This window comes from Pteropus alecto, unplaced genomic scaffold (assembly GCF_000325575.1).
Source record: "Pteropus alecto unplaced genomic scaffold, ASM32557v1 scaffold146, whole genome shotgun sequence".
NCBI lineage: Eukaryota > Metazoa > Chordata > Mammalia > Chiroptera > Pteropodidae > Pteropus > Pteropus alecto.
Window position 1 is genome coordinate 24,548,041 of NW_006442107.1, and position 9,602 is coordinate 24,557,642.

Sequence of the window (9,602 nt, forward strand, 5' to 3'; positions counted from 1 at the left end):
TCGAGGAAGTGATATTTAAGGTAAGATGAAATTGATTTGGCAAAGGTATGGAGAGGAGACAAATGGAAGCAGAAGGGCCTGGGGGTGAGGGGCAGTGGGGCACATGGGAGGGGCGGTTGTAACAAAAAAAGTTCATGCTGGAAAGGCTTGGTGGAAAAGGATCCCACCTCTAGGGGCCCAGGGCATGAGTGGCAAGTGGGCAAGAGGAAGCTCGAAGAGCCCAACTGGCCATTTGGAGTAGAGAGTGTGGTCTTTATCTCAAGAACAGAGGGTGGGTTTGATGGAGTAGAGAATGACATGCTCAGATCTGAAGATTGCTCCAGCTGCTGGGTGAAGAGAAATCTGGGAGTTTGGGAAATATTAAGGAATTAGAAGTGATCAGAGTAGGGTCTAGGACAGACACCAAGAAACAACAACAGGTAAGGGGCTGTAGCTGAAGAGAAGCCTGTGAAAGAGACAGTGAAACAGACATTAGAGAAGCAGAAAAGAAACCAGGAGAGAACGAGGCCTAGAAGCTAAGAAAAGAATGTTCATTGTGAAGTGAACGTAAGAGAGGGACAGGAAAGTATCTGATCGATTTTGCCCCGAGCAGGCTGTAGGTGACCTTGGCCAGAGCAATGAGTGGTGAGTCCAAACCAGATTCTAGCGGTTTGAGGTGGAAATGGAAGTGAGGAAGCAGAGACTTGAGTGTAATCAACTTTAGCCTGAAGCAGGGCAATTAGAGGGATAAGGAGATAGCTTGATGGCTTCTTGTGAGAGTCAAATGGGATAAAGCAAGTGAACTCTGGTGCTTTACGTTCACCACCTTCTTTATTCTCACCATAGTCCTGAGAAACTGAGACCATTGTTCCCCTTTACAGATGACGGCACTGAAGCTCAGAGAGGCACTTGCCCTCACTATTATCAAGTTAGAGTCAGAATTTAACTCCAGTCTGTCAGCTCGCAAGGTGTGTGCTCTTTCCATTACACCGCATTGCCTCTTTGTTAGGGAGGCATCCTCAAACAGATATCTCCTGAATTCCCATGTGATGATGGCTTTAGTAAGTGGACTCTGTTCACTCATTCTCTACCCCCTTCGGTTAGTGAGGTTAGGCTGTGTAATGTGATGGTGCATGAAATTTTGATTCAGCCAGAACTGCCTTTATCACTTATCTATGAGCTTTAATTTTTGCGTCAGGGGGGAAAAAGCCAAAGAGAATTTTTTTTTCAGGTTCCTCACTTTATCTTTTGAGAATTTTTTTTTATCTGCATGTTTTATGTAGAAAATTTAATCATGAGCTTAGGTGGGGGAATGTTTGTAAAGGTTTTGCCCAATGCTGACACCATAAGCACTCCATCAGTCGTGATTATCAATATTTATATTGTCCCTCCACTTTTCCTCCAACACAAGTCTGCACATGAACCCAAACCCATGCTTTCTCTCCAAAAGTATAACTGACAAGAATAAAGTGCTGCTACAGGGCCTGCCACACATCAAACCTTGCCGTTTTGACTCAGACCACACTGGCCACCTGATGGATCATTTCAGCAAAGTCCCCTGACCAAAAGAGTCTCCTTCACCATCACCTTCCCCATTGGTGGCCATGACTTTAGTTCTTGGAAAACCTTCCCTGTCTTCCAGAATTTCTTATTTAAATGCAATGAAGGCAGGACAGTGACCTTTGACAGAATGCAGGCAGGTGGCAGAGAAAAATCAATTGTGTCAGTGCTAATAATGCTAGAGTTTTAAGATCATGTACTCTAACACTACAAAAAGTTACACGCAGATATTAGAGGGTGATATTCAAATTTCCTCCAACTTACTTCCTTACCCAATACCATAGGCATCTCTCAATGTTGGAAACATAAACTTATTTCCTTCTTAATAGCTGTTACATTGTTTTCTGTGGTATAAATTTCCCTCGGTCTTTTAACCATCAGCTCCAACATATTGTTCTCAAGAACCACATTTCCATGAGATAGAATCTTCCATCAAATTTGTTTTTAAAAGCTGTTAGTTTAGTATATGGTCATGCTACCCTGAACAAACCCGATCCTCTCTGATCTCAGAAGCTAAGCTGGGTCGGGCCTGGTTAGTACTTGAATGGGAGACCACCTAGGAAGACCAGGTGCTGTAGGCGTAAAAAATAAAAGAATAAGGGATTGTAAACTGACAAGGTCCTCTCAATCTGTGAGGTCAACCAAAGGTTGTCTCACCTAAAAAAAAAAAAAAATGTAAAAGCTGTTAGTTTATACAAGAGTGCCCTTTGAAAATGGTTTTCTGTTCTATCACACCAGGTCTGAAGCACAAGGACTCCAGGCCCCAGCATCCTCTCCCCAATACCTAGGCACAATAGTGATTGAGCACGGTCTCTCCAGGAAAACAACAGAGCCAACCAAAAATAGTTAAATACAGTCGAGAATGCTTTGTTTAAGAAGGTAATAATTGGGAAGATTTCTATTCAAAATGACAGCAAACAATTACTAAACACCTGTGTTTTGTCCCCTTCCTAAGGTTCTGGGGATGGAAAGACAAATAAGACAACTGCCTGTCCTCATTTGTTCACAGTCTGGAAGAAAAGACAGATCTGGTCCCAGTAGGATGTTCCTTTGGGGGCTGCAAGAAGGTGTGACACAGCCAGAGACTTGTTGCAGAAGGGACTTGAAGAAATCTGGCATGTGAGTCACATGGGATAAGGAAGGAGAGAGGGAGGAAGGTATTGGATCTTTCAGGACTCTGCCATATAAGGGCTTTTTGACTATTCCCAGAAACTAGAGGAAACTATTAAAACCTTATAAGCTGGGGAATGACATGCAGATTTTCATTTTAGGAAACTCTCACTGGCTACAGTGTAGAGAATAGATTGAGGGAGGCCCGACTAGAGATGAGGAAGTGGGCTAAGATGTCACAGGTCTGCATATAGGATCCGGAGAAAGGACCCTCCAGCCAAACTGGACAGCTTTCAAGGCAGAAAAACGGTGTGGATTTCGTTCTTTATTGGATTGAGAAATGGGAGGCTGAGGGATAGAGATGTGAGGGATAAACAATTTCTTGAACGAGTACATTTTAAGTCATTGGAGAATATACTGATTTTACTAATGTAGTGCATTGCCCTTGCTGAAGTCCGATCAATGAGGAGCTGTAATGGATCCCTCAGTCTGCTGAAAGAAAGTCTTGTAAGAATGTGACAGGGAGTACTCTGAGGGCAGAGCCCCAGGGTGAGGATAGTCCCTGGAAGAAAGTGGAAGGAGATTCAAATCTGACTCAGCTATTCACAGGCGGGGGCTGGCCTGGGGGGTCCTACCTCCCAATTTAGCTCATTGCTTCCCTTTACTCAATTTGTAATCTCTTTAGTAGGACAAAGGGTCTGAATTGCCCAAAGCCTTTCTGGAGGGGGTAAACAAAACCTACAGCAACAAAACAACTGCTGAAGTTTTCCAATAATGAGACCATTGCTGAGCGTAAAGTGATTTTGGAGAATGATGTGTTTCAGCCCCACAGATTTCACCGTCACAGATATTTAGGATGAACTCTTAGACTCCCCAGTTTTCCAGGGTCCCAACTCTGAGAAACACTGCCCCAGACTCACCACAAGGAGACAATGGGCTTCTCAACAAACCTCATCACCTGAAGTTTTCCCTCTGCCTCAAACCTAGTCGGAAACTTGTTTTCTGGGGCCCTGGAATGAGCTCACCCTCCAAGGGTGTAATTCAGTATCACATCAACCAAGAAGAATCACAGGACTCCCTCAAGCTTTGGCCAAGCACTCTCAACACACTCCAGAGACTAACAGAGGCCAGCATTGTAGTTCCTATCCCCCAGAAGAGTCAATAGGAGCCAGTCAGCGTAAACAGATCCTCCTCTGCTCCACTGAAGCCACACAGGAGCATCTAAAGGAGGATTAACAATGCTGCTTTGTGAGGCTGCTGGCATGGTGCCATCTTGCTCTTCACTCCCAAGAGGCGGTGAATAGTGCCGGTTGCATTTTTTGTGCATAAACCTCACTACCCATTTGGGAAACATCCATGAGCTATTTGAGTAGTTCATTTTGGGCTGCAGGTTCACCCCAGGCAGAGAACAAAGCCCTACATCATGGCAACAGTATCATCTCTCCTCTCTACAGGGGCCACTTTTTTTCTGCATGTGGACCTATGTCTGGTCTCATTGGAATGAAAGGAAGCAAAATAGATGAGTTGAGGCAGGGGGCCTACCTGTATCCTTTACCACTCTACCAGGCTTGAGCCTCACACAAAGACCCTCCTTCAAGCAGCCAGCCTGTGCCAAGTCGGTTCTGTTTTCACACCTCTGTTTAGAGATAAGAGGTAATGCTTAGGAATCACATAACCAAGTTGCGAAATAAACCTGATCAGCTAAAATTGACCATTTTAGGTGCCAAAGTGGGAGCTAGCTTGGTAAGTACTCAATGGGGCTCCTGTTTTCCTTGCTTCTCACTCAACGGCAGCACATTTCTATTAGCCTCTGGCTGGCGGTGGCCCATTAGCTAAAGGTAGGGAACTCAGGGCCTCGTGCTCAGTCAAGTGCACCAATGTTTACTCACTGCCTTTTGGAAAGCACTGGGGTTAGCTGACACCAGGAAGCTTGCCTCTGACCCTTCCAATAGTGCAGGCAACTGCTCCATTGTCAGGCAACACCTGTCATGAGCTCTATTACCTGAACTTAGGGGGTTTTAGGGGACAAAGGCTAGATGTTGAAGGGCCCTTGGATCTCTGATCTCCTGAGTACTACTTGCTAGGACATCCACAGCTCAGAAAAGTATAAGTGTAAGAATCATGTCCTCAGGACCCACCCTCAATCCATACTTGATCCATTTTCTGAAATAGGTTGGGAGGAAGCCCATATCAAGGTGTGTAAGCAGAAGCTGAAGGGAGGTGCACTCTTGTGAGAGACCACTGTCTCAGGCTGACCCTGCCCAGACTGCTTCGGATCTAGTCCTGGTTATAGACTTGCCTCCTCCCAGAGCCACAGCTGCCTGCCCACTTCAGCCTGGCTTCTGTCTCAGCCACTCAGGCTTAGAAGTCTTCCAATCACTGGGCCGAACACTAGCTAATTCTAGTTCATCATTGAAGTTGTAATAGTGTCAGAATCTTCATCCTCATTACTATCATTAAGCTGGCATTGCAATATCTAGGGAATCATCAGCTTCGCAGAACTTGGGCTCAGAGATGGAGATACCCACAATCCCTACAATACCTTGCAAAAATAATATTTGTTGAATAAATGGATGGGAAAATAAGTGGATGAATAAAGAATCATTCCTATCATCATAATTGAATGAGATTAAACACCAGCTCCTGCACAGAGCTAACCCAAATGTGGATTCCCTGAGCTAGACTGGAGTAGGGGCAAGGAAAGGGAGGTGAGTGTCAGGCTGCTTAGCTTGTCCTTGCAAATACAGTACTGCTCACGCATCAATGAGTAGGTACCAGCTAACACCAAATGTGAGTAGGAAGCCTGATGGAGACTCAGAGCGCCTTTTTAAAGTTGGTTGTAACTGGTGACTGCCACTCAAAGACAATCAGAAATAAGTGGCAGAATACCTCTGTCTCGCCTCCTTTTCTCCCAGATTCCATGGTCTTGACCATGGCTCTTCCCTGGGTAGAAGACACCTCTGCCAGGCTTATGCCACTCTCCTATACCCTTATTCCCTCTTGCTTAGCAGAATCTGAGTCTCCTCTCAATTATTCAACAAACCTTTTAGAACAGAGACCCCAATATTTACTCAATCGCTACCTGTTTCATCACCATTATTATTCCATGGACTCCATGGACTGAAGATCTTGTCTACCAAACAAATTTATCAACTGATACATCTTCGTAATCAGAGCAGATGACTAGTGTCATCACACTGGGTAGATGTAATTCTAGCCCAAAGCAAAGGACCTGAGTTTCTTTAGCCTATAAATCTTATCTTGGATCAATGCATTAATTTTGTTTTGTCATTTGTAATATTAAAATGACTTTGAAAACTCCTCTCACCCACCCACCCAGTACTACCTAGAGATCCCACGTTAAAATTGAAGACAGTAGTTCAGCTGGTCTTAAGTGAGGTTTTTGGAGCTTGCAGAATAGGAAGAATTCTTTTCTTCTGGTTTTCTGGGATGAGAAAAGCTAGTGGGCTCAGAGATAGATCTTATGGAAACTCCCAACTCCCCAGCCTTTGGGCTGACCAAACCGAGTTCTGTTGTATAGCAGGCTTGTGGAAGGAAGTCCCACAGAGGTGAGTTCACGTCCCTCCTGTGTGCCTCTAAATAGCCTCTGCCCACCTCACTTAAGAAGAATTTGTGCCTCAGGTGGGGTAGTTGCAGTAGCAGGGACATTAGCAACTTTTAAGGCCCTCTTATCTGGCCCTAACCTATCCCTCTCCTGGACCCACACTATTTGTTTTGCAATCAGTATTCCAGGGGGAAATCAGAGCCCAAGGCTGAGGGTAGGTAAACTGGGGTGGGGAGGAGGAGGTCCAAAATTTCCATGAGGGGTGGTGTAGCTTGAAAAGCATTGTTCTTATGATAATCTTACACGTGGAAAATGAAAGCAAATGCCTATTGTTGCCCCAATGTAAATTCAGAAAGAAAAGCTCTATAAAATCTTGGCTAATGGAGAGCCACAGAAGATAACCAGGGACTGGCCAAATTTAAAGGCATAGATCAGTATCTCCAGCAGTGTGTGGGGGTGGGGAAAGTGTGAAATACTTAGGTTTATCAAAAAGGAGCAGGGTAGAACAAGACTTCTTTCTCTGGCTGTGGGGTCTACTGCCAGTCCCTGGGAGTCCCTGCTTATTCCTCCCTCCCTTTGCACTTAATTTGTCTGCTGCTTCTCCCCCTTCTACCAGCCCACAGGCTACCCCAGCTCTCATGAGCCCTCTTTGAGACCTCTGCCCTACTCTGACCACTAAATTAGCTGACACGGCTGGCCTTCAGCAAGCATGTACTTTCTGCCTGCAGTGAGGATGTTGAACACTGTTAAGTAAGTGTTCGTGGCTGGTCTCCTCGATTTGATTTTAAGTTATTCAATACCTAAAACATCTCTAAAGTCAATAAGCCCCTAGAATAAGTTCAAAACTTTTAAAATGATCTCATAGCACCCTATACCTTTTCCTTTGTAGCATTAATTTCAATAATTAAACTTTTTATACACTCATTTTCCTCAAGTTCTCTCTTCCACCAGACTGCAGAGATTTTCTTTGCTTTACCAGTACAGCAGAGTTAGTAGCTACCATTTATTATGGGCTTGCTAGATACACTCTAGGTCAAGTACTGCATACAGGAAGCTTTGTATACATTGTTCACATCAACCCTATGAATTAGGTGTTATTTCTATTTTGCAGCCTAGGAAATTCAGTCCCCAGAGAGGCTACCCAAGGTGACCCAGCAAATACACGTGGAACCAGAATTGGAACTCCAGTCTCCCTGATCCCAGAGCCTTTGCACTTTCCCCTGTGCCACCACTCTCTTACCCCTTGGCTGTGAATACTTTATTTGTTAGGTGAATGAGTGAATGAATAATGGCATGACATTTAATAATTTACCATTCACATTCCCAATGAGGACCATGTCACTTCCGGACCGTGTTTTCTTCCTCTCTTTTTTATTGATTTTTTCAGACACACATTCCCAATCTTTCCTCCATAGGCCTCCAAGTATATGTATCTTTGTAAAATACATTGCGCTATTTTGTGTGCATATTTTTAATTTACCTTCATCATAGAGTGACTAGAGACCTTATTCTGTTGCTTATTGTTTCAACCAACACTATGTTTTTTTAATACATGTTGGTGCATCTGTATCGAATTCCTTACTTCTAAATGCTGGGCAAAATTCCATAGTTTATGTCCACCAGCATGGAACATATCTCGTCCTCCCAGTTGCCTCTACTCCCACCACCACACACAACACTCATTGCACTTTCAGACCCACTTGAAGCAGCTTCCATTTTTCCATAGGCATTTTAGGCAGGTTCCAACTGGAGATGCGGTCTGAATGTCCTTCTGATAACTTGGACTATGACAAGCAGGCTAAGAAGTGCCAACTAATCCCTTTGGCTTTATATCCCTAGAATCTGGGTTTCCAAGGATACCTTCAGAAAGAATTTTTACTGCATAGTTTGATTTTTCCTTTCTTACGCATACAAACTTACCCTATATGAAATTAACTATACTTAACTTAAAGGTTAAGTGGGCAGATTCTAGAGACACACAGCCTGGGTTCAAATTCCAATGTTACCACTTATCAGCTTTACTGAATTTCTCTTTGTCCCAGTTTTTTGGCAATAATAACAGTACCCACCACATGGGGTCGTTGCATTTAGAACAGGGCCTCACAGTTGTAAGCATTTAAGAAATGTTGGCCCTCATCATTTAAAATACATATAGGGTCTGAGTCCACAAAACCACATACATAAATTCTGTTATTTCAGAGTAGAAAAGTTAAGTCCTTCAAAAGAAAATGAAGAGAAACAGAAGATGTGTCTGGCTACACCAAAGTAAATCTCTTTGTAATCTCTAATGACGAGGCCTTTACAGGCCCATTTTGGTCTTCTAAGACCAAACACTTAAGTATAAACAACAGAACCCCAAAGAAATCTGCTCACTTCCCTCTGTCTGGCTCCGAGAGTTTTATGACTGACGAATTCTGGCTTCAGAGGGATCACATTCTCCCTAGTTTGTAAGGTGTCCTTGGTTGTCACCATTGGTTCTCTACTTCTTTGTCACTTCCCTATACTGGAACCCTTGAGTGTTTAAGCTGGTTTCAGAAGAAAGGAGACCAGCCCCTGGGAACTTGAGGGCTGACACTGGCCGTAGAGAAGTGCTCCTCCTCTTTCATGGGGTGTGACTTGAGAGTGGGTCAGTCCTGACGGCCCTGGTTTGGGCCATATTTAGGAAGCAGCTCTAGGGGGATGCTCAAGCCTGAAATTTATGGCTTTTTGGTCCTGGATCCACGCAATATTTTTTCTCTCCTTGAAGATGAGAGGGTTACTATTTCCTACACTTCCCTATCGCCTGCATTTTGTAACATGTAAGTTTTTGCGATGTCCCTTTTATTTATCTGGAGAATTAGCTTCTAAAAGATAAGCTCATCTCCCTAACCAGCCATAGCTGATGGTCTCGAAATATACCCCAAATCGATAGTTGGATGGCTATCTGAAAAACATCCTAACATTCACTCTGTTGTGGTTCTTCTCACCTCTGTGATTATTATTTGTACTATAAAGGAAAGACCTTTGAGTAGACAAAGAAAATCCAATCCTTCCACAAAGTTATTAATTCCCCAAGAGAAAGGCTCACCTCTTCTATTTCTTTGATCCCTTACAGCGCCTAGCACAGTGTCTTGTTCATAATAGATACTCAAATATTTGCTGATTGATAAGATTCCAAAGACTTAGATCGAAGTGAATGGACAACATTTGTCTAAGTAAAAATAAATGGTTTCATATACAAAACCTTTTAATTCTTTTTATCAGGAGACGTCAAAATTCAAATTTACACTAAATATATAACTGCAAAAATTGTAGTATCTGTAAAATATTTTATAAGTTTTGGAATTCCCCTAGCGAAGTGAATTTGTTTGTTTATTTGTTTCTTGACAGACATTTACCAAGTTCTTGT

General features: G+C 43.4%; 1 pseudogene; it reads left to right on the forward strand.

The window, feature by feature from the left end:
* The first annotated feature begins 2,001 nt into the window (after positions 1–2,001).
* Positions 2,002–2,120, forward strand: LOC112469349 (annotated as a pseudogene).
* Positions 2,121–9,602: the final 7,482 nt, after the last annotated feature.